This window comes from Blastomyces dermatitidis, assembly GCF_000003525.1.
Source record: "Blastomyces dermatitidis ER-3 genomic scaffold supercont1.1, whole genome shotgun sequence".
NCBI classification, from domain to species: Eukaryota; Fungi; Ascomycota; class Eurotiomycetes; order Onygenales; family Ajellomycetaceae; genus Blastomyces; species Blastomyces dermatitidis.
This window is the reverse complement of record NW_025544774.1, coordinates 575,502-603,334: the sequence shown is the minus strand read 5'-3', so window position 1 is coordinate 603,334 and position 27,833 is coordinate 575,502. Positions and strand designations below refer to the sequence as shown.

At 31.2% G+C, this 27,833-nt stretch overlaps 1 pseudogene across 1 annotated transcript; it reads right to left on the bottom strand.

Moving 5' to 3' along the window:
• Positions 1-15,612: 15,612 nt before the first annotated feature.
• Positions 15,613-15,701, bottom strand: BDCG_16050 (annotated as a pseudogene). Its single transcript has one exon. The product of its transcript is annotated as a tRNA-OTHER (tRNA).
• Positions 15,702-27,833: the final 12,132 nt, after the last annotated feature.

Genomic DNA, 27,833 nt, shown 5'->3' with positions numbered 1-27,833 from the left:
ATTAATATAGAGTTAATTCTCAAATTCAATAGAAACCTAGTGTTGCTGTTCTCAATCCCTTGCAGAATCTATTGAATATTGAGGTATTAAAACTAGATTTAATATATCTCACTGTGCAGGGATCAAAGGCTCAGTCAGACCTTGAGGTATACTGATTTTATAGTTGTTGTGTCTGCTGATTATGTATTGAGCACAGTTGCTGAGGTATCTTTTTGTACTTTTCTGTCGGGGATGGGCCAGATTGAGAGGGGTGGTACGAGGGTGAGACTCGGCGTTGATGTCTAGATACACTGAAGACAGACTGCGGAGGGTTGCACTTCAGAAGTGGCTGTTGGTTATGTGCTTGATATTATTGCTGAGGTATCTTTTTGTATTTTTCTGCCGGGGATGGGCCAGATTAGGAAGGGCGGTACGAGGGTGGGACTTGGTGTTGGTGTTTTGAAACATCAAAGATGGACAGGGTTTTCGCGGAGGTCGCTTCTCAGATATCTCCACAACTACAGATCGGGGATCTTCCAAAATCAAGAAGATTGATGCATATGGCTAGGTCTCTTCACCTTACAATTTGTATGGCAATTTGGCCCGGGGTTGTGGTGTGGTAGGGGAGAATGGGGGATAATCCCACGCAGGAGTTCTGAACGACGTCTGGTTCACGTTTGGCTGGATAACTCCACCACCACACGGGGTATGCGGTCGGCGATGGGGTCAAAATGCTCGTATGATCGAGGGCTTTTCGATGGATCTATCGGCGGGTTCTTATTCGAAAAATCGAGCGAGTTCGTGGTGGAGCGGTTTTGATGAGTGAGAAGTGATAAATATGTATTAATGATCAAGTACTTAATAAGATTATAATTAAGAATGAATATTCACTGTCATGAATTCAACAACAGTTGAATATAGTTGAAAATATCTGATATCTATCAAAGATCAATCTTCTCTTAGAATACTGATAAATCTGTGTAGATGATCTATCAGTACTGTGAACTGTATTTAATATATAATAAAGAAAGTTCAAATTTCTGATAATATCAGTTAATCTGATAAATGTGTCTATCATCTTTCAAATAATGATGAATATGATTCTTTATAAATAGAATAGAATCTCATGTTTTATATACATGAATAACATTCTAGTCTTCTCAAACTTATATAATGAATATCTGAAGCATCTCAATGAAGTGCTTACAACTCTGACAGAGTATAAGCTCTATATCAAATTAACAAAGTATATGTTTGAAATGAAAGAGTTGAAGTTTGTAGAATATATAGTGAGTGATAACTGTATACATCTTATCTTAGAGAAATTGAATGCTATAGTAAATTAACTGTAGCTGAGAAATATATATTATATATAACAGTTTCTTGAGTTAATCTCATATTACTGCAGATTCATCAAAGATTTTATATAAATAGCTATATCACTCTCAGATCTCTTAAGAGAAATAAATGCTAATGTGTAGAAGAAGAAGTTTTATTCAATCATCTGAAATACTATGTATGAAGAGGCTTTTCTCATACTGAAAAAATGTATAATAATATTCTCAGTACTTATTCAATCAGATTGTGATAAATCATTCTACATTGAGATAAATGTATTTGAATGAGCTATCAAAGACACTCTTCTACAGATGACTAAGAACAGCAAGCTGCACTCAGTAATATATAATGATAGAAAACTATCAGACACTGAGCTTAATTACTCAGTATATAAAAGGAAATTACTAGTAATCAAGCATAAGCATATACTAACATTGTGAAATAGATATATTAATAATAAGTATATAATAACAGTGATCACAGATTATAAAAGCCTTATCTATCTATAATTAATAATAAAACCTTTTAAATACTTAGTATATTAAATCTCAGAGTTCTAAGTATACAATCTTTATATTAAATATTGAAAGAAATCAGATGCTGTGATATCTAACATAATTAGTTACAGACCTGATTTTATAAGTAAGAGTTCTATGAATCAGATATAAGAGAAGTTCATATTAAACACACTGAGAGAATGTAAGAAATCAGAATGAATAAATCTAATGATCTCTTACTTAAAGAATAACAAGATATCAGATAATAAATATTTTATAAAAGTAGTAGAAGAGATACTTCTGAACTTCAAGCTGAGAAAATTGAAAAATAATATTATACTTTATTATAATCTAGAATACACAGAGACTCTCTATCTAGAATATTTACTTAGACATGACTTAATAACTCACATGCATAAGAAATTCAGTCACTTAGAAAGCGCTGAACTCATGAGTATACTTGAATCAAGAGTGTACTGATTAAGCATGACTGAGAATATTCAGATATATGCTTATAAGTGTTTGAATTATCAGATTGTGAAAGAATCTAAGAAAGAGTTAAAACATGAGAAAGTATAATATCAGATGAAATGTATAATATAACTGTTTAAATAATGAAGAGTGAATCTCATAGATATACTGCTATAAATATTAAATGAAAATTATTGAATAATAACTGCTATTAACTACATCACTGACTGACCAGTTGTAAAGATAGTTTCAGAGATAATAGAGAAGATAATAATGAAGATTCTATATAACAAGATCTATATCAACTATGAAATATCACATAAGATTCTAACTGATAATAGTATGAATCTTGTAGAAGAAGCAGTGAGGCATTTCATAAGTCAGTTATAGATAAGATATTGAAGAATAATACTATATTATTCATGAATAAACAGAAAGATGAAATGCTTGAATGAAATCTTAAGTTATTATTATTATTATTATTATTATTCTTCAATTATAGATGTATACAGTCAGAGACTATGACATCTACCTGAGAACCTTTAGTTCTCAGGGTTTTTCCTATATCTGTAAAGTTAACTATTATACATTCATCAATTTCAGATATGCAAAATCAGAAAATTCCAGCTCAGAATACAAAAACTGTTTACAAATTGCAGTGTTTTAACATCATCTCATACTTTGAAATCATTTGATAATATCATGACAAAGGAAAAGAGAACACAGTTTTAAAGATAGACATATTAAATAGATAGACAGAAAGAAATTGAAAGGAAAAGATAAAATAAAGAAAGACTGTAACAAAACAAATTATTAAAAGATAGTATATAGCTGTTTTAACAGACTATATCTGATTGATTTTCTCCTCTTCATATTCAGATAATTCTGAATTTAGTCATTTTCTTGTAGCTGCTTGAGTTTCTGATAGAAAGTCTATTAAGTATTTAATTCCTCTCTCAGTTGAGAATAAGAATCTTATATTTAATTGATTTAGATTATACTTCTTTTACAATCTGACTCTGAGACTATTGTATAATGCACAGTGTATTACAATATGCTCAGAATTCTCATTTGTATTGCAGAATGAGCATTTTATGAGTCAAATCTATCATCAAATCTTTGTATATAAGATTTGAAATAGCCATGTTCTAGTTTCAGCTGTATTATAGATGAGAATATTTTCTTTTTACATTTAATTAAACAAGATTTTCACTTGAGTTTTGTTTCAAATCTTGAATAATGTATACTCTTCTTTTGTTTCTGCCAGCTTTCATTTCACTTGTCTAAACAAGATTCTTTTATTTTTCTCTTTATAAAAGATTAGAACATAATTTTTTGAATAGATCTGCTTAATTCTGCACTCTTTTTTGCAGCTGAATCAGTCAATTCATTGTCATGAATATTCATATAAGCAGGAACTCAGTGTAGATGAATTATCAGCTTTGATATTCTTCTCTTTTAAAGTTTCAAAACAGAGTTTAAGATCAGTTCAAGATTCATTTGACTATTATGAATCTGACTATTTCTAAGTCTTTTTAAAGCAGCTTGACTATCAGAGAATATCCATGCCTCTTTCAAACAATTTCCTCTTTTATGAGATTTTATTTCAATGAGTTTGAAGACTTTCACTATTACAAATAGTTCAGCATCAAAGACTTCACATTCAGAGCCTAGATTTCAGAAATCTGAGATAAAATTGATATTATCTTCAGTATAAGCAATGCCTGCGCCTAATCTATTCAAGTTCTCATTTTTTAAGTTATCTGAATAAATCAGAATAGAGTCTTTTATATTGATTGTAGAAATTCTCTTCAAATGCTGTTCATATTCTTTCTCTTTTGATAGTTCACTTATTTATAAGTTTATAAGAGATTCAAGCTTTTCTCTTCAGAGAGATAACTTCTCATGATCAACTTTTTCAATATTTAAAGAAGAAAATTGATTTTTAATCAGAGAGCATAGTCTGTTCAGTTGAGAAGACATTTTCTTTGAAGAATTATTTTCATTTCAATCAAGAAATCTATTCTAATCCAGTTCATTTTCAGAGTTAATTGATGAAAATGAAGAAGAGACTCTTTCTCTGATTATATGATTTGAGCTTATCTTTACAACTCTCAGAGCATAGTTCATACAGGTCTTTTCAAATCTAATAGCAGGAGAAGGAATTGAAGCTTCAATTTTCATTGCTTTAATAGAAGATGATTTAAATACTTTCAGAATTCTTCTCAAGGCTCTGTTTTACAGACTTTGAAAGAGTTCAGTGAAATTCTCTTGATTATTTCATTAAACTTGAACTTCATAATCAGCTACTGATGTAATACAGGCTATATATAACTGTCTCATAGTCTGGAAGAATAGACCTCTTTCTGTATTTGATAGTCTGATTATGTTGTTCAATAGTCTTTCTGCCTTGACAGTTCTTTGTTGAATGTGATATTTAAAATTCAACTTGAAGTTTAACCATACTCCTAATTATTTGACATTTACACTGGGTTTAATCTCTCTATTTAAAAGAGTTAGAGATAGTTCTTTCTCATTAAATCTAGAAAAGAAATGAATTAACTCAGTTTTATTCATATTAAATTGAATTTGATTGATATCTGCTCTAACAAAGATTTCCTTTACATCTTCTTCAATTACTTTCAAATTCTCTTTGATAGTTTTTGAGCTGTAGACTAGATCAATATCATTCACATAACTCAGAGATTGCACTATTCTCATATTTCTATTTTTGAATAGATATGCAGTGTATATTGCAAATAAAATGAGTGAGATTGAAGATTTCTGTGATACTTCTATTTTTATCTCAGTCTTGTCTTGTTTCATTTCATCAAAGAAGAGTTGTGTACTTCTTTTAGACATAAAACAGTTAACTCATTTTATTAGAGAAAGTGGCAGTTTTAATATCTTCAATGTCTGAATTAACTTTGACTTTGAAACATGATCAAATGCTTCTTTTATATCAATAAAAACTGCAGTTGAGATGAAATCTTAAGTAATATGCTAATGAAATATCTAGTAAGTAAGTCTACATAACTATGAAATGAATATCTCAGTCAGATGCTATTAGCTACACAAATTCAGTAGTATGCAGTCTTCAAGTGTTCATCATTCTATCTGTTGTATGAACTGCATCCGCACATCTCAGAGAATGCTTTGAAAAAGATGAAGAAGAGAACAGCAGTTGTGTGATTCGGAAGAACGTACGACCGTCGGATAATAACGCGGCCGCTTCCGAACTACTAGCATACGCATACAAGTGTAAAGGGGCCATAGCGGCCGCTAATTAAATTAGCGTATGATATTACAATATATAAGAAGCCAGTGTACGCCTGTAATTGTATGCTGGCTTAAGCAACCTTTGAATCATATCTGATAGCATGTCTAAAAACTGGTGAGAAGTGCAGACTTCTCCAGAGTGTGATAATTTCATCTACAAAGCAATTTGTAGTTATCATGCCAGAGTGGTTCTAGAAACACCTCAAAAGATAGTATATAAAGAGCAGTGAGTAAAAGAGTATTCAATTAATACTGCTTCACTTGTTGAGGGAAAACTCCACACTCAGGTGAATGCCACATATGAGACACGAACAGATGAGATGTGAGAAAGAGAATGAAAGCAGTGAACCAGATTCAAAGAAGTTCACTCCCTACTCAAAAGAAGAATAAAAAGAAGGTAGTGATTATCATCAGAGTTATATAATGATAACAGAAATCATATAATGATATAGTAATAGAATGATATAGTGATATAACAATAGACATTGTATAATTAACAAGAAAACCACTGAAATGAATATCTTTCCTAGTCAATACAAACAACACTCTTCTCTGCTATCTGAACTGAAAGGTATGCAGAATCTCTCAGAGAGTTTACTCAAAGCAGTAAGAAAAGCAGCTGAGACTGCTGAACTGAAATTGAAGCTCTGTATGTGTACAAGGATTCTAAACAAGATTGAGATCTTGTATACACAGTGATAGACTGAGATGAAAGTCAAACAATAATTAGCATTCACTGCAGATTAAGTATTCACTATAAAGAGCTTCACTGATGCAATCATCATCATCAATAAGAATAGAGAAAACCAGATCTTAGATCTGTAGCAGAAGATTGAATGTTTACATAGATAGATAACTATGTTAAATCTGAAGATCTTATCATAATTATTCATAATCTCTTCAGAAGTGTATATATTATTGAAGACTACTATACAGAATGAGAATCTGAGCATGAAATATATCAAGTCAAGAGATCTGTCAGAGTTATCAAGCTTTAATAGTAACTGAAAAAATGATACTGTAATCAGCTGGCTAAGTCAGATATAATTATATTATCAGATTAAATGTAAACTTACAGACAGACAGTTAATGAAATTTCAACAAGTCTTAAGATGTGCTGTGTTTCTATATAAAAAAGTGAAGTCATTATAAATGACTGATAAAAAGATGAATCTCACAGACTCAGAGTGATATTCATTCTTATAAATATGAAATGAGTTTTTCAAATGAATCTTGTACAACTTTGAGAAAGTGAATATATAAGATAAGTGTTATAAATACTTCACTGAATGTAAATAAGTGAGTAATCTTACATTATACTTCACACACTTCAGTTTATACTATCTTATATTGAATGAAGAGCTTTCAACATCTTTCTGTTTACAGATCTTCATTCATAATCTTACATCTGAGTTGAGAGTAGAATGAAAATGCTTAATCTCACAGTCAGACACAGTGAAGAAAGCATACAATATTCTTATCATACAGAAACAAGTAAGTCAATTATGATAGAAAATACTGTAATCAAGTATACTTCAGTGAAGAATGAATAATCAGACTTCTATAACATAAGTCATACACTCAGATATAATAAATCTAGATCTGAATATCATTGCTAAAGTACTGAATCCTCTGAAAAAGAAATTCTCTGAGTGAAAATCTTGATATTATGAGTATTGAGCTTACTTCAACTGCAGATATTAAAATCACAGTGTAAAAGATTGTACTCAGTATACACAGTCAAGAGAAGCAAGAGAGTTAAAAAACTAACAGAATCAGTGAGCTCAGAGACACTCACTGATATTCTATAAAAAGTCTTCAAAGTGAAAGAGATGCTCACATTAGATGATTCTCTGAATTCTGTAAATGTAAAGAAGAAGCAGGCTTCTGAATAAGATGTAGATAAGAATGATGAAGTGAACACTCATTTCAATATCTTGAGACCTGAAATGTTAATATATAGAGAGCACTTGAATAAGAATCAAGAGATAATTACAAAAGTGTTAGCAGACACAGAAGCTTCTATATAATATATTAATAATTATATAATCTGAAGATTGAAAGAGGTTCACTGAGTGAAGAATTCTCAATATATAAGATTATCTGATAACTGATATTTGATATTATCTGCAAGAGTAAGAGTTTTCTTACACTTCAGAGAATGATCTTGCTATATTTGAGTGTGAGAGCTGCAGAATGTGAAATATGATCTTATTCTCAGACTCAATTGATTTCAAAGATTCAATTTACAGATTCAATGACATACATGCTATATACAGTTGACTGATAGAAAGAAAATGATTCATACAATTCTATCAACTAATATGAGAAGAACATTTCATATCTCTAGTATAGAAGAATTAAATCTGCTTACACATCAATAAGTAAAGAGAATGATTCACAAGATCTCATCTGAAAGCATTCTGTATATTATACAGAATCTGAAAGTGAAGAAAACCAAGATAAAGAATATATGAGAGAATAAGTGTATGAAGAAGCTTCTGAAAAAGCATGAAAAGGTCTTCTGAACAGATCTTTTACTGAAATTACTGCTGAAATGAGGATTTGTACATGAGATTGACACAGGGGATGCAAAATCAGTCAATCAGAACATGTATTCTCTGTCACAAACACATCTCAAAGAACAGAAGTGTCAGATCACTGACCTTCTAGAACATGATCTCATATGACTCTTATCAAGTATGTGAGGCTTTTCAGTTCTATTTGTGAAAAAGGTGAGTGAGGAGTGATGAATGTGTATTGATTATCAAGCACTTAACAAGCTTATAATCAAGAATGAATATTCACTATCACAGATTCAATAATAGTTGAATACAGTTGAAAACATCTGATATCTATTGAAGATTGATCTTCTCTCAGAATACTGATAGATCTGTGTAAATGAACTATCAGTTCTGCAAACTGTGTTTAATATGTAATAAGAGAAGTTTGAATTTCTGATAATGTCATTCAGTCTGATAAATACACCTGTCATCTTTCAAACAATGATGAATATAATTCTTCATAAACAGAATGAAATCTTATACCTTGTATATCTCAATAACATTCTAGTCTTTTCAAACTTGTATGATGAATATCTGAAGCATCTCAATGAAGTACTTATAACTCTGACAGAGTATAAGCTCTATGTTAAATCAATTAAGTGTGTGTTTGAAATGAAAGAGTTGAAGTTCATAGAATATGTAGTGAGTGATAACTATATACACCTCATTTCAGAGAAATTGAATGTTATAGTGAATTGACTGTGGCTGAGAAATGTACATTATATATAACAGTTTCTTGAGTTGATCTCATACTATTATAGATTCATCAAGGATTTTATATGAATATCTGTATTACTCTCAGATCTCTTAAGAGAAATGAATGCAAATCTGTGAAAGAAGAAGTTTTATTCAATCATCTGAAATATCATGTGTAAGAAGGCTTTTCTCACACTGAGAGAATATATAATAACATTCTCAGTACTTATTTAATCAGATTGTAATAAACCTTTCTACATTGAGATGAATATATCTGAATGAGCTATCAGAGATACTCTTCTACAGATGAGTAAGAATGACAAGCTGTATCTGATAATATACAATGATAGAAAACTATCAGGCACTGAGCTCAATTACTCAGTGTATGAAAAGAAATTTCTAGTGATCAAGCACACACTGATATTATGAGATAGATATATTAACAACAGATATATGACAACAGTGATCACAGATTATGAAAGCCTCATCTATCTACAATTAATAATAAAACCTTTCAAATGTTTAGCACATTGAATCTCAGAGTTTTAAGTGTATAATCTTCATATCAAATACTGAAAGAAATCAGATATAGTGATACTGAATATAATCAGTTACAGATCTGATTTCATAAATGAGAGTTCTGCAAACCAGGCACAAGAGACATTCATATTAAATGTACTAAGAAGATGTAAGAAATCAGAATGAGTGAACATCATGATCTCTTACTTAAAGAATGACAAGATATCAGATAATAAGCATTTTATGAGAGTAGTAGAAGAGATGCTTCTGAACTTCAAGCTGAGAAAATTGAGAAATAAAAATGATGTTATGCTTTATCACAATCTAGAATACACAGAAGCTTTCTATCTAGAATCTTCATTTAGATGTGACTTAGTGAGTTATATGCACAAGGAATTCAGTCACTTAGAAAGCTCTGAACTCATGAGTGTACTCAAATCAAGAGTATACTGACCAAGCATGACTGAGAACATTCAGACATACACTCACAAGTGCCTGAATTATCAGGTTGTGAAAGAATCTAAGAAAGAGTTAGAACACAAGAAAGTGCAATATCAGATGAAGTGTATGATACAATTATTCAAATGATGAGAAGTGAACCTCATAGACATATTACTGTGAACATCAAATGAAAACTGATGAATAATCACTGCTATTAATTACACTACTAACTGATCAGTCATGAAAGCAGTTTCAGAGGTGATAGAGAAGATGATGATGAAGTTTCTATATAATGAGATCTATATCAACTATGAAATATCATGTGAGATTCTAACTGATAATGATATGAACCTTATGAGAGAAGTGATGAGGCATTTCATGAGTCAGTTACAGACAAGATATTATAGAATAACATCATATCATTCACAGATAAACAGAAAGATGAAACACTTGAATGAAATCTTGAGCAATATGCTGATGAAATATCTAGTGAGCAAGCCTATAAGACTATGAAATGAATATCTCAGACAGGCGCTATTAGTCACACGAATTCAGCAGCATGCAGTCTTCAAGCATTCATCATTCTACCTGTTGTATGAATTGCATCCGCGCATCCCGGAGAATGCTTCAGAAAAGATGAGAGAGAGAACAGCAGTTGCAGACACAACAGTTACAGACACAGAACCAAGATTGAAAGAGATCAGCCATGCACATGCAAAAGCTAATGAGTTACTCCTGAACTGAGCAATTCAATCAAAAAGAATACAAGACTCACTTGTTAAGAAATTGAGTCTTAAGATAGAAATATAAGTTCTCATACATAATAAGAGTTCTGAGAAGTTCTAACCTAGATGATTTGAGTTATATAAGATACTTAAATCATATTCTCTGAGAATATACATATTGAAAGAATTAGAGGGACAGATCTTACACAACTTAATCAATGATTCATAACTTATAAAAGCAAAGATGTAAGATCTGAGTGAATTATAATTATTCACAGCACTATCATCAGTGTTGAAAAAGAAGAGACTTATAATTAAAAAGCCTTGTGAAGTAAGAGAAATCATAGACACTTACAAATCAGATAATCTCACTTATTTCAATCTTTTTATAATTATAAGAAAAGAATGAAAAGCAATGAAGAAATCAGATAAACATCACACTTCAATAAGTGATGAGACTGTAGCTGATCATATAATAATACATCACAGACAGTGAGTGTAACACAGCAAAGAGTAGTTTTAAAGTAGCAGACTTACACATGAATCAGATCACAGAAGAAAAAGAAATTCAGAGTTGAATTTAACTGTTTACATCAGTTCAATTGTAAAGATCACAGAGAATAAACTATCTGAAATATTCATGAATGCATGAGACTAAGTCATCTTAATCTCTGAGAATGCTCAGAGATCAGGCAAGATTAGTTTCAATGAACTGTTCACTGTAGTGATCTGAGTAAGTGAAGAGAGATAGTATAATACATGAGACAGAATTACAAAGATGAAAGCTGTTAAATCTAGTCACTGAACACTGTATCATATAGAGGTCATGTAAGAGTAGTGACTAGCAGATAAAGAAAAAGCATAAGAAAAAGAAAAGAGATAATGAATTGATCATCAATCATAAGAGTCAGCTGTAAAAAGATAAATGTTATCATACATATCTTATTCATTTTCATATATCACACATTTAATCTATTTCCAACACCACACCACCCGAAGAACATTAAAAACAAAGAAAATCTCAAAACTCAAGATTTACAAGAGATTTGAGAGCTGTAAGCTGCTCTTACAATAACACTGTATATATCTCTGATTTCTCTACTGCTCTGTGTACAACATTAATATCATTTATTACAAGATTGACTGAAATGCTAATATAGAAATGTGTATGTGTACATGTAGAGAAATTGAAGAAGAGTGTAAGACTCACAGAATTAGAAGTCAGAACAGAAGAGATGAAGACAGAAGAAACAGAAGAAGAAGAAGACACAGAATCAGATAAACAACAGTGAGAGTCACTCAGAGCTAAACACTTATGACTCAGTGTGTGCACAATCTTCCCTGCAGAGAAGAGAGAGAAAGTGACAGAAGAAGCTTAAGAGCAGAAGAAGATAGTCTCAGCAGTATTATCATCTTCAATTAAAATGATCTCTGGCACTGAAGTAACTAAGAACTATTATTAGTATATAAAACTGCAAAAATAGAGATAATAATTACTGAATAAATACTTACTGATCTTAGAATTGTACATGTAATTACAACATATACATGACTTCTCAGAAAGAGAGAGAGAGACACAGAGAAATACAGGAAGCAGAATACAGCATGTGAACAGCTCATTCTTATAATAACATCTCAGACAAGCTGTACAAGTCTCATATCTGTGAGTGTAAAAGAGTACAACATTCATATTTCTGTTTCTGAAAACATAGATATCTTTCATCTGTATCATGAAGTTGAATGACAGACATCAGAGAATAGGCTGATACAGATCTATCATTTCAAAGAAATTCATTAGAGCAGATATCTCTGTGATATTAAACTTTATAGTTATAAAAAGTTTCTTGATATCTGTGAATACTATAACTTCATGCACAGTAAAACTCATAACAATTTTTTCTAAGAATAGAAAAATCAGTATTAGAAAGAAAAGATGAAAAAAGAAAAAGACTTATAATCTCAACACTGTTAAGAAGAGAGATAATTCTTTGAAATGAATAGATAATTGTCTCATTATAAATATTTAAAATAAATGTAATAATCAGTGTCTGTGACTGAGCTTCAGATAGTTATGTCATACACTGTCTTCATATAATAGATTATTCTAGAGGTTGACAAGAAGAACAGAAGTGTATACACTGAGAAACATAGTTCATCAAGTCTACACAACATCTTCTTGAAATGAGAAGAGCTGGTAACAAAAGCAGAGACAGTAAAATCAGAAGTGACAAAAGTGAGAATCACAAGAACAGAGATAGCAGAAGCGGGAGAACCAGACACAGAGACAAGTGTAGAAGATTGAGAAGTGACAGAGAAAGAGACAGAGAGAAAAGCAGCAGAGAAAGAAGTAGCAGAAGAGATAAGAGAAGATGTGAGAGATCTGATCACACATGACACAGATAATTTCTTCATTATTGTGTTCTTCAAGTTCTCAATCAAGAATGTAATATCAGGTTCACTATCATCAGTGAATGTGAATCTATCAATGTATAAAGATTCTATATAAATAAAAATAAACATATCAGCATCTGCATTCATGTAAAATCATGCTAGAAAACACAATCAGAAATCTGCTGAGAAGGAAACAGTCAGAGATGTATAAGAAGATGAAGAAGATATGTCATTTATAATAGTACATTCTGATAATTATTAGAAGATAAATAAGTTCTGATCATATACATTTCACAACATGTTATACTTACTGCTAATAAACTGTCTGATATGAGCACTATAATGACACTTGTTATGAGAATAGAGAGTCATTGTCAGAAACATGTATAATGTGATAGATGAACAGATAGAAAGAGTTGAATAGAAGAAGAGATAAGAATCTTGAATAATGATAGCATTTGATAATAATGAAATGAAGAAGATGATTGAAGAATGAGAAAAGTTAGTGAATGAGTGATGTAATATAGTGAAAGTTTCTTTGTAAGAGTGTACACAGAATACTAGCTGAATCAGGAATAGATCACACAATTGTGAAATGCTAGTGGCAAGCTAATCTGCATGAAGCTAGAGTGTATGACATGGTCATGTGAGCGTGACTGAATCTGATGAGGGAGGATGTGATTTGAAAGAATGTACAACTGTCAAATAATAATGCAGCTGCTTCCGAACTACTAGCGTACACATACAAGTGTAAAGGGGCCATAGCGGCCGCTAATTAAATTAGCGTATGATATTACAATATATAAGAAGCCGGCGTACGCCTGTAATCGTACGCTGGCTTAAGCAATCTTTGAATCACAGTTGTGAACACAACAGTTACAGACACAGCAGAAACAGCAGTTGTAGATGTAACAGTCACAGACACAGCAGAAGCAGCAGTTATGAATGCAACAGTTACAGATGCAGCAGTAGCAGTTGCAGACACAGTAGTCGCGGACATGAAATCAAGATTGAAAGAGATCAGTCATATATATACAAAAGCTAATAAGTTACTTCTGAACTGAGTAATTGAATTGAAAAGAATACAAGACTCATCAGTGAAGAAATTAAGTCTCAAGATAGAAATATAAGTTCTTATATATAATAAGAGTTCTGAGAAGTTTCAACCTAGATAATTTAAGCTCTATAAAATACTCAAATCACATTCTCTGAAAACACATACATTGAAGAAATCAGAGGAATGAGTCTTATACAACTTGATAAATAATTCATGTCTTATAAAGATGAAGATGTAAGATCTGAGCAGATTATAATTATTCACAGCACTATTATCAGTGTTGAAAAAGAAGAGACTTATAATTAAAAAGTCTTACAAAGTAAGAGAAATTATAGATGCTTACAAATCAGATAATCTCAGTTATTCTGACCTTTTCATGATTATAAGAAAAGAATGAGAAGAAATGAAGAAATCAGATAAATATCACAGTTTAATAAGTGATAAGACTGTAGCTGATTGTATGATAATCTTATATCTGAATATCAGTGATTATATCTGATAAAATACACTCTTTTAATATAAGATATATTATTCAATTCTGATTTATAAAAGTATTTAAGATTCTCACACTGATACTGAATAAAATCAGAAGAAAAAATAGATTTATTTGATAAATATTATACAAAGTTATTAGAATAATATTTGACTGAGCTTTCTCAACTGTGAGATTATTATAACTCTGTGAGATTATTGACAATTTCTGTCATTTTTATATACATTTATCACTGGAAAGTTGAGAATTTGAGAAGAGTAGATATCAAGAGAATCAGATTTTAAAAGTAGAGTGATCTCATGAAGAATTCAGTAAGATTTTTCTGAGTAAAACTCAGAGTTGATATTTACATTGATGATACTATTGAAATTGAGATTTTCTTAACTGATAAAATCAGAAATTATACTCTGCATTACTTTTTCAGAGTTGATAGATCTTTAGAGAGCAGACTTATCAGTAATATATTCTTTAATAAATACAGAATTTGCAGTAGTGATTTATAGTTTTTTTAAGAAATATCTGACTCTTCAGTTCAGAGTCTCATTGTAAGAATAAATGAATTCATTTCAAAGTTACTATATTTGTAAGATATATCAATTACTGAATCAGAATCAATAAATTGATCAGTAATAATAACAGCAATTGTATCAGCAGCTGATATTTTAATATTATCAGTAACTAACTCATCAGAATTCTCTTAATTATTATTTTCAGAAATATTCTTCTCAGCAGCTACTTTCAAAAGCTACTTAATATACTCAATATTATCAACAGCATTCTCATTATATGACTCTGTCTTTAGAAAATGTTAGTTTTTATAATAATAGAGACATTAAAAGTGATAAACTTACTGAGAATAGCTATTATTATTATTATTATTATTATTATTATTATTATTCTTCCATTATACTCATATGCAAGCGGAGCTTATGATGAGTCCTTGCGTGATGTTAAATACAGGCCAAGTGTTGATTATACAGAAGGAAATACAGGTGTTGAGACCATGCCAAGATAACAAGAACATAGGAAATACAAAGAAGTGACAATTAAATACATGCGATAATAACTTCCCAGCCCAGGAACATAGAGCAATTTTATTGAAGCAATTTGTACACCTCTGTATTTATTAGAAACCTGAGGTGCTTGGGTTCCGGATTTAATGTATCCCCTGCGGGTTTCGAACCCACATGCCTTGGTTTCCCACGCCAAGGCGCTACCAGGTGGCCGCATTAACCATTCAGCCACCGGGGCTACTGAGAATAGCAATGCTTCTTTACTAAAAGTATTATTATCTGAATCACTGTCAGTGAAATCTTCATTTACAGTTTCTAAGATAGAGAAACTCTGATATTGAAATTTCAATTAATCATTTCTGAATTCTTGTCTAGAGATAGATAATAGATAGTGTTTCAGATTTTAATTAAACAGATACAATATTTTGCTTTCTGATATAATTTATAGAAAAAAGTTGCATAGTTGAAAAGATATGAATAAAGTGAATGAGCAGTCTTGATAAAATAAAGAGATGAGATTGAATTACTGAAAAGAGATATATCAATAAGAGTTATAATCAGTAATAAATATTATCTTAATATTAATAATTATACTTTCTTTATTATATTTCTGCAAGTAGCTGATTATTTTATCAGAATACTATCAAAATTCTATCAAAATTCTGAAAATAAGTATGATCATAGATCTTAGTTTAATAGATCTCTTTAAACTCTTTTATCTGATAGGTTTACTGAGATAAATCATTAATTTTAAAAGAAATTATATATTAATATATCTGTATCATAGAATGAATATAATGATATCAATGAAGAATATCAGACAGATGAGAAATCAAACTCATCTCTGATATTCAGTAATCTGTTAAAGAGACATCACTGAATTCAGCACTCAGATGCAGAAGTGTATGAGAAGAAAATTCAGTCAACAGAATAAAAGCTTCATGTTGAAATCAGATGAATGTATTTTCTTACATTCTCAAAGAATAATCTGAACAAGACAGTCACAGAGATGATGAAAATAAAGAATAAAATCTCATATATATTCTTATCAAGCTGAATTACAATGCTTGATATAATAAAGACATGAAAGTCAAGAATATTGAAAGAAATGAAGACAAGTATTTTTAGTATTTCAGATCTTAGCAAAAATCTCAACTTTTCAGTGAGATATATCAAGTCTCTGATGAAATATCTTGATCTTTCAGTGAAATATCTTAAATCTCTACTGAAATATATCAACTTTTCAGCAGAGAATCTTAGATAAATCTAAACTTTTCAGTGAAATATTAAAACTTGTCTGATTAACTTAACTAATCATTTATTAATATAGAATCATATTTAACAGAAGAAGATAAAAAGCAGAGAAAGTTCAGTGATAATCAGATTACATAACTGCTATAAAGAGTTAATAATCTTTGACTATTTTTATAATTTATTTATCACTGAAAAGTTCTTCTTTGTTTTTTACTGAGTGTGAAGAATTATTGACTTTAATTGATTCTCTGAGTGAGAACAATGATATATGAAATGTAAGTTAATATCAGTTTGAAAAACATTGAACTGAGAAACAAGAGACTGATTCTGAAAAATAGAGATATATACAAATCTGATAATTCAAGTCAAAATATTTGATGATACTGATATAAATGAAAATTCTGCCAGAGCTATACTGCAATGATAAGATATTCTGATATTTTAAAATCTTATAAATGATGTTTCTGAATATTAATAAATTATCAGAGATAATTTTACAGAGATAATTCAGAATACTCTGACAGTTAAAAAAAGATATATAGTGAAAGATGCATGAAAGAAGATGTAGAAAAAGATAAAATTTTCAGATATACTTCTGATAAAAGACAGATCTGTAATATAGAGTGTTTAATGATACAGAGAGTTCTGATATAACTTATTTCTATTTCAATATATTTAGTTTTCTATAAGTTTTATATATAAATTAGTTAATATATACTTTAATATATATAATTAGAATATATCTGGCTTGATATTCACTAATGAAAATTGTTATATTCTCTAAAATTTGTATGATTATGACTGCAGTAGAATCACTGATTTCACTGTATCAGAAAATCTTCTTATTCATCTGAAATTCTATAGATATATTTCTGATAATATATTAAATATTTACTTCTAGTTAATAGAAATGATTTTGTATTCAAAATAGCTATAGTTCATTCAATGATAGTCTGTACAGAAAGTATTTATTTCAAAAATAAGATATAAATAAAATCTGTCAGATGTACTGATTGACTGTGTTCAGAAGTCTTCTGAAATATGAAAGTATTTATTACATAGCAATACAAAAGAATTAATAATATATATAAAGAAGATATTAACTTATCATTCTTCTTTTCTTTTCTTTCTTCTTTCTTCTTACAATTATATTATAATATAAATATTGATTTATCAGTCTATTCAGCTGTCACGCTCCCGGCCGCGCCAAGGCCCCGTTGCGGTTCCACACGGCCCATCGCTTCCATGCGGATGATTTCATCCCATTCAAACCGGTTTCCAACCACCCTATGACATCATTCAGATGTATCATAGGAAGATCCGATTGATGGATATGAAAACCCCGCTTTTATATGAGGTCAGTAGATTACTCTTCCTTGGCAATGAGATGCTGCTGAGGTATCACTCCAGCTATTCTCACTCATGAAATGAGAGAAGAGTATCCGCTCATTGTCTATATAGAATAGCTAGATGCTGGCTTCTCATCAAAGAAGTCAGTGATTCATTTTTCTTCTACTAGAATATATATGAGAGTTACTGCATGTCTCATACAATCTTCTTAGTATACTAAGTATCATATCTGTGATATCCTCACAATAATCTTGTAGTCTATGAGCTCACTATTTAAGTAAGATAGTCAAGCTCACTCATACAGCTTCTTAAACAACTACTTCTATATGATACTGCTGACTAGTCACTGCTTCAGTTTCATTATATTACAATTCAAATCACTCAACCTGATTACATGTTTGAATCAGTTGAGCTCTAACAGACTGATATGACTTCATGCACTCATGCTGGGACTGATCTGACTCCACCCTCTGAGAAAAACACTACATCATTTTCTAGAGTGTGTACACCTCTACCTCAGCAGGAATCTGAGATTTCTGAACTCACTGTGCATTTTGGCATGGGCCCTTCAACCACTCTGCCACTGCCGCGGCCCCTACACACCTACATCTATCATGAAGATAGAGAGATTAAGATCAGAGATTCACTGAGATATAAGAGAAACATCTTATCTGAATTTCACAGCTTTATCTGTACTCTTGAACAGAAATTTCACCTTAATCTGAGCCAGTATAATACTCACAAGATATAAGTAATATACACTGTCAACCTCCTTGAAGGCATCTCTGCAACTACTTGAATCATCAAGAAGAGAGAGCTTGAGCATATCAATACTGTCATAACTTGAAAAGAATTCAAGAACTTTCTACTGAATCAAATCAAAGATCACTGCAATCACAGCTTTATGACAGTGCAGTGATTCAACTCATTACATTAATAAGATAATGAAAATCCTTCTGATTTTAACACAAGATTTGAAGAATATTAAGAGGAATTGACTGATGATTTGAATCAATTAAAAACACAGCTTTATCTTACAAAGCTGACTCACAAAGTGTGAACAATGATATCACAGTATCAGAGTTCATCAATTAATTGCACTGAGCTTGTCAACCTGGCTTCTCAGATCTATTTGAATAATCAATTCTCTGAGAAAAAGGTCAACAAGACCTCTTCTAAGTAATCAATAACAGAATTTAAATAATGCTATGACAGCTTCAGTGCAGAGAAAGTAAAGAAGAATTTCAAGTATTCTGATTCTTCACTCACTGTGAAGAAATGTTAAAAAAGATTTGACAAAGATCTCTGTTTCAACTGTGAAGCTGATGATCACTATATCAGTGATTGTAAGAAGCTGAAGAAGAGAAGAAACTGAGAAGATATCTTCTCAAAGTTGACTCCTCTTCTGACAAATGTATCTGCGGAAGATAAAGAAGAGAAAGAAAAGGATTGACAATTCTCATGTCTTTGAGTTCATATTACAATCACAATGCATACCCTGAATGAGGAGATATCAGTGAGATGCCTACTCAACTCTGAAACAGATACTAACTTCATATTCTATTCCTTTTCTTTAATGAAGAGTTGAAAGAAGATAGGCCTGTCAGACCATGTGAAATTTACAGATGAAATGAAATATCACTGTTTTGACATAATTCAAGCAAAGTGTGTGATCACAGACTCAGAAGAAATCTTCAAGAAGAGCAGTCTGCTTCTTCACACAGTTAATATCATAGATAAGGACATCATTCTAGATCTTCTGTGATTGAGAGAAAACAATCCTCTTATTGACTGAGTCACTCAGACATGGCAGTACTGTCTCACTGATAAAGAGACAGTGATAGAGGAATCTGAAGAGTTTCATCAGAAGAATCTTGAGAAAAAGATTAAGTCAATATACTGTGTAGCAGATGATTGAGACTTGAGAACAGATGAAGAAGTCATCACTCTCACTACAAGATTAGCAGCAGTATCTGTCATTGAAGACAGACATACATGATGTCTCTTTACAGATTTTAAGAATGTCTTTTCAGAAAGAGAAGCAGTGAAGTTTCCTGATATCAAGATATGATATAAGATTTATCTTGAAGATGATGCAATGATGCTGTATGAGTCTCTTTACAACTTGTCTGTAAAGAAGTTGAATGTTCTGTGCAAATATCTTGAAGAAGTGTAATCAAAGAACTGAATATGTTCATCAAAGAGTCTGGCAGAGACATCTATACTCTTTATGCTCAAGAAGAATGATAGACTACATCTATGCATAGACTACAGAGGCCTTAATAAGATAATAGTTAAGAATCACTATTCACTACTGTTGATTGATAAGATGATTGATTGATTATCTGAAGCAAAGATGTTCTCAAAGATTGATATACAGAATGTCTATCATAGAATCAGAGTTAATAAAGATGACATTTGAAAAACAGTCTTTTGTATCAAGTACAGCAATTTTGAATATCTTGTTTTATCTTTTAATCTCTGTAACACTTCAGCCATCTTTCAGACCTATATAAATAAGACACTGCAGGGCCTTGTCAACATCTCCTGCATAGTATACTTGAATGACATTCTAATCTTCTCAAAAATGAAGAAAGAACACAATATTCATATTCAAGAAGTGTTGAGTTGCTTGAGACAGCATTAACTCTATGTAAATACTGAAAAATGCTCATTCTACATACAGGAGATTGATTTCTTAGATTATATTGTTAAAATGAATGGCATTTCAATGAACAGAAGCTGAGTCTCTGTCATTGAGAACTGGCTGGCACCGCGGACATACTGTGAGATGCAGGTGTTTCTAGGATTTGCAAATTTCTACAGACAATTCATCTATGCATATTCACAGATTACTGCCTCTCTTACAGATCTGTTGAAGAGAAGTGTGAAAGACAGAAAAACAGAACTGTTTATTCTCACTCAAGGCACTGTGCAGATGTTTGCAGAATTGAAACAAGCTTTCACAGATGTCATAATACTGAATCACTTTAACTCTGACTTACTCAGTCAGTGTGAGACTGATACATTCAGAAATGAGATCTGTGAAATCTTTTCATAGTTGACACTGAAGACCTTTCAACATTGAAAGAATTAGAGAATAATTATCTCTGAAGAAACAGACAATGAATTGTCTGTGAGAGAAGACTTTTTCATGAAGTCTATAAGATGCTGTGAATGAAGATCAGTGATCTTCTTCTTCAAGAAGTTATCACTCATGCAGAGAAGGTATGATACTCATGATCAGAAGATGTTAGCAATTGTCAAATCCTTTAAGATCTGGTGATATTATCTTCAGAGTAGTAAGTATTCAGTGCAAGTTCTCACTAATCATGCAAATCTGTGTTACTTCTTGACAACAAAGAGCTTGACAGAACATCAAGCCAGATGAATGAAGCTGCTTTCAGAGTATGATTTCTATATCTGATATTATTCAGATTGACTTAACCCTGCTGATGTACTGTCTAAATGACCTGATTATAATATCATTAATGCAGAGAAGAATTCTACAAAAGAACCTCTGTCATCACTGCAGAAGAAGCTGGCTGCAGAGGGTTGAGATTCTCTAAAGCTCAGAAACAGCGCCAGAGAGGCAGCTGCATGACTCAGTATAGAAGGTGAAAGAGAATCCAGGTCCCCGCGGGGAACTGACACTGAAGATCATGAGCTTCTCATATCATATCTTGCAATTATTGAATTGATAAAGAATGAAATGATCTACAATCTTTCAACTCAACTACTTTTGAAATTCATTGATAAGTTATAGAAGAGAAACATCTCTACTGCAGCTCAAATTCAGAGATTGAAGAAGAAAGAGTTCAGTTTAAACTTGAAAGAGACAGACTCTGAGTGAGACAGTACTGCTAAGAAATCAAGTCACTAGTAACTAGAAGAATGTGAACTTCTACTGCTGAATAATTCAGTCTTCATCCCTTGTAGTAGAGTGATGTATCAGAAGTTATTGAGAATTCATCATAATAATTCTCATGCAGAGCACTTCAGATTAGAGAAGACTGAGAAGCTTCTAAAATGTAAATACACTTGAGACAAGCTTCAGACAGATGTCAAAGAGTATGTTGAGACTTATAATATCTGTCAAAGAATAAAGATTCTGCAGTATAAGCAATACAGTGAGTTAGCATCACTGCCTGTTTCAAAGAGCTTATGACAGAATTTATCAATGAATTTCATAGTTGATCTGCTGAAGTTGATAAGAGTCAAAGAATATGACTCAATTTTGATCATTGTTGACTGCTTTATGAAGATGATTAGATATATTTCTACTTATAAAAAGATTAAAGCCTCTGAATTGACTGACCTGTTTTTAGATATTATTATTCATGATTATGATGCTTTGAAATCATTGATAACAGATCAAGAATCCCTCTTCATTAGCAAGTACTGATCAGCTTTTTGCTATCATCTTACAATAAGATGTCTCCTCAGTACTGCTTTTCATTCACAGACTGATGGCCAGACTGAACACTAAAATCAGACACTAGAACAGCATCTTTGAGTGTTCTATTCATATTATCAGAATGATTGACTTAAACACCTTCTGACTGCTGAATTTGCATATAACAATGTAAAGAATACAATCTTAAAGATATCTTCTTTCTATACTTATTATGAATATAATTCTTCATTACTCAGTAATGTTATGAATGATATTTCAAAGAAGAAAATAGACAGTCAGAATGTTGAACAGGTACAGAGAACAGAGTATCTCTCAGTGTTAGAAGTAAAAGTGAGATTGAAACTTTTGAACAAAATTCATGAGAAGACAGTGAAAAGCATTCACTGTGCTCAGAAGTGACAGATGAAATACTACAATTGAAAACATCTTTCAATAAAGTTCTTAATAGAGAATCAAGTGCTACTTTTAGCAAAGAATATCAAGATAATAAGACTGTGTAAGAAGCTCAGTGAGTGGTGACTAGAACCTTTCTCAGTAACAAGAGTGATAAGTAAGCAGACATATGAGTTGAAATTATTCACAGAATTGAAATCAATTCATTCTGTTTTTCACATTTTCTATTTGAAGCTCTATAAGTAATATCTCAGAACAGAGTCATCTCAGCTGAATAATATTGAGATTAAGAGTGATACTGAATATCTTATAAAGAAAATATTGAACAAGTGAATATATTATAGCAAGCTTTAATATCTTGTTAAATGAGAAGATTATTCATTCTCAGAGAATTCATAAGAATCACTTGAGTATTTGAAAAATGCTGAGAAAGAGATTGCAACCTATGAGACAGCTAGTAGAGATTATCTCATTATATATCAGAGATATTGAGTAAGAAATACTGCTTAAGACTTCTCATTTTTCTTAAAGAGTTTTTTTAGAGATGATCTCACAGTGATGAGCTGATATCTTATAGACTCTGTAACACTCTTCTTCTATTTTCTCTCAAAGAGTTTTTAGAAGTTTAATGAGACTACACAAGTATAAAATTCCTGAAGCAGTTAGAGAAAAGAGATATTGAAAACTAATAAAAAGATTAATATTATTGATCTGTGAGCTGCTGCTATTCTAATAGAGTCACAGCCTGCTAAAAAAGTAAAAAGAGAGATCAGAGCCTACTCATCAATAATCACACTCTCATCAAACTCATTCTTCATCATTGAAGTCTCTGACATCAGCATCTTTATCTGCTGAGAAGTTAGCACTGCAGTGCTGCAGAGGAGCATGCTGTAGAAGAGTATGAGAGATGCTGAAAGTATTAACTTACTAATTTATAAAGTATCTTAATTATCTGCTTCAACTGAAGTGAGATTCTCTTCAATCAGTGATTGATCTCTGTGATACTTTTAACAGCAGCACTGACTAATCCCTTCTTAAGATCAGTTATTCTAAGATGTTTTTCTATCTTGAAGATTCATGCTTTCACCTTCTTTTACAGATGAGTAAGAGAGACCTTCTCAGTCTTGACAGAATCTATCAACACTTAAAGCTCTGAGATTCTCACTCTGTACTGCTTGAGTATCTAGACTTCTTATCAGAACTGATATGATATCTTTCTGTGAAGTGATACTTACAGAGAGACAGAAGTTGTTGTTATAGATACAATAGAAATAATGAGAGTGAGAGAAGAAACAGATGTATAAAATTCCTCTCTTCTTCAGCTGCTTGATACAGTGTAGACAAGTAGTGATGCTGATCAGAGACTGCACTGAAGCCTTCTCACAGAGAGAAGATGAAGAAACTGCAGGACTCTGCAGACTCAATTTAGCAGCATTCTGAGCAGGGCTCGGGTGTGCTGTGAGAGAAGAACTACAGATTGAGCTTCTCAGAGTCACTGTCCCTGAAATCAAGCTCTCTCCAGGTTCCTCTCTGAATGACCACATGGGGTCATACATCACTGTATTGACCGGGGGGGAGGGCAGTGTTGCAACAGTGATGAGAGAGGTAGAGAACAGACTGAACATGAATGAACTGATCAGCAGAAGGAATGACACCTCACTGCAAGGCACAGCAACTACCACTGCAGCTGCAAAAGAAGCAGGAGAAGAAGAAGGTGTAACAATAGAAGTGATGCTTCTGCAGCTCATTGACACTGCTGCCTCTGTCTTCAACCTGGCTTTCTTAGCAGTCATAGAGACTGCTGCCACACCACAAAGATGTTTGTTATTCACTAGAAAACATCAGAATAAGCCCTTGATTATTCTTCAAGAACAATACTCTCATGCACTCACTGTTGTGATTGAGAGAGAGAAAAGAAAAATGTTTCACAGAGAGAAGATCTTTTTAAAAAATCCTGTTACTACTGTTAGCTTTGTCTCTAAAACACATCACTTTTGCAGGGAATTTTATATATAGAATGAAATATATTAAGAGATCTGTAAGTCACTTATTAACTACATTTTCCACATTTCAAATCAATATATAAGAAACTCACTTATCACATGTTTAATTTGAACAATGATGAGAAAAGAAAGATCTACACAGTCAGCAGAAAAACTCATCTATTTCTTTGTATCATATGCAGTACATGCACTATTAATTGATTGATAACTGTTACTATATAACAAAGATAATTTCTAATTCAGTAATCTTAAGAGTATAGAGACTATATTCTTAAAGAAGAGAGTATTGTCATGCTCTCAGCTGTATCAAGACTCTGTTACAGTTTCACACAGCTCATCACTTTCATACAGATGATTTCATTCTGTCTGAACTAGTTTTCAATCACTCTATAACATTATTTGAATGTATCATAGAAAGATCTGATTGATGAATATGAGAACTCTGCTTTTATATGAGATCAGCAAATTACTCTTTCTTAGTAATAAAGCACTGCTGAGGTATCACTTCAGCTATTCTCACTTGTGAAATGAGAGAAGAGTATCTGCTCATTGTCTATATAGAATAGCTAGATGCTGACTCCTTATCAAAGAAGTCAGTGATTTGTTTTTCTTCTACTGAAATATATATGAGAGTTACTGTGTGCCTTATACAATCTTCTTAGTATACTAAGTACTATATCTGTGATATTCTTGCAATAACCTTGTAGTCTATGAGCTTGCTATTCAAGCAAGATAGTCAAGCTCACTTATATGGCTTCTCAAACAACTACTCCTATGTGACGCCGCCGACTAGCTACCGCTTCAGTTCCGCCATGTTACATCAGCTTACTTAGTCTTTTCTCATCTTCAGCAAGATTAGTATTCTGTCAGTTGTAATAGAAAGCTTTAAGAATCAAAAGTTCTAATATAAGATACTGTGTGTGTACAGTATAATAAGAATATTAATGAATTATCATATCAGTATTAACAACAGTATTAATAACAGTATTAATAACAGCAATAACAATAACAACAGCAGTATAAATAATCAGTGATACTCTCAAGTATACATATGCAGCAGCTGCAAAAGCACAAGAGAAAGAGATAGCAATCAGACTGAAAACTCTTAATCAGTCAGATAAGTTAATAATGTATGAATATTATATCTTATATATCTTTCTCTGTTATATTAATGTCATTTGTGACAAAGTTGAAGAAAGTATAAAGTCATGTTTAAACTGCAATTATGAAAAGAAAGATTGTATGATATACTCTGATAAATTCAAAGATGAAATTGAAAATCTAGTTCAAATTCATGAGTTTTATCTTACTATCTTAACAGTTATGAAGAAATCAGTAAAGTCAGTTATACTGAAGACAGTGAAGAATTTATTCAAGTAAATTAAGAAAGTAAAGACATATCAGCAGAAAGCAGAAAATTAAAAAATAAAGAGTATAGCTATTATATTAAAAGTCTTAAATACATCTATCAGTCTCACTGAAAAAGTCAAACTTGAAATTGAGAAGATCAAGTTAAATATTGAAAGAGTTAAATTAAAGATTGAAAAGAAGAAAATTACTATAAAGAAGAAGAAAATTATCATTGAAAAGATAAAATTAAATATTAAAAATACAAAGCTTGTTATTCAGTGAGAGATCTTGAGATTAATTAATAATTATTATAAGAATTAAAAAGTAGCAATGAAGAATCTTATAAACTTGATTAACAGTGTTAAAGAGAAAGTGCAGTACATTTTCATTAAAATATATGAAATAATAAACTGATTTAAAATAATTATTAAACTTCTCAGTAATACAGTTAATAAGAGCAGTAGTGATAAGAAATCTATTAATAGTGATAATTCTCTTTCTCTCTCTATAACTCTTATCAGTCTCTCTATTATTACTAGACTGACTGTGTGACCGTGTCTGAGACCAGGATCAGATTTTTTGATAGTCTCATTATCAATTCAACTGATCTCATTACATGGTTTTAACATTGAATAGTAGTCTCATACTGTCTCAGTGAGACTTACTGTCTACTCTTGTCACATTTTCCAAATGAGATCATGATTTTCACTTCTCAATTTAAATTATTTTTATTGCTTTAAATGACTTTAAATCTCATTTGAGTGTTATCAAAAAGTGTTACTTTTTAAAAAATTAAAAATAGTCTAAAAAAAACCTTAAAATGTCTAAAAATAGTAACTTTATGCTAAGAATGAGACTAAATAAGACTAAATGAGATCACTTTCTCATTTTTTTCAAGTCATGGTTTCATTTTAAGATCTGATATATAGTCACTTTACCTGTTTTTTTAATAGCCAGTCCCAGCGGGATTCACGCCAAGAAATGTATGAAACCAGATTAAATGAGACTAAATATGAAATTCATGATTCTGATAATCAGTCTAATTATCACTATTAATTCTCTTCTTCTCTTCTTCTTCAATCTTTTAACTCTGATGAGTGTTCTGAGTTCTCAGACTTATGAAATAATCACTGAAACAGTAAGCTAGAATTAGTGAAATAATTCTCAGATTTATTCAGAGATTAATAATTATATAGACTTTTAAATATCTGATATCTAATTACTCTAAAATCTTAACTTTTAAATATCAGATAACTGATAATAGTGTCTTTCAAATCATGACTAATCTATAAATCTCAATTTGTAAGTTCAGTAATATGATCAATGAGAGTAATATAACTGAGAATGAAGACTATAAAAGAAACTTAGTTCAGTTGATTCAGAAGAATTTAAATAGAAATATCTGTGATTTCTAATAGAGAATAATACTGATGAATAAGACAGTTTTTAGAATTAGTGATTATATAGATTGAATTCAGCAACATCACTAATATAATAATTGATTTTTTCAGTTTATCACTTATTTACAGTGATTTCATCATTCATTCATCATTATACTATGATTTACAGCTCAGCGACTGTGTCGCCGATTGAAATGGTGGAA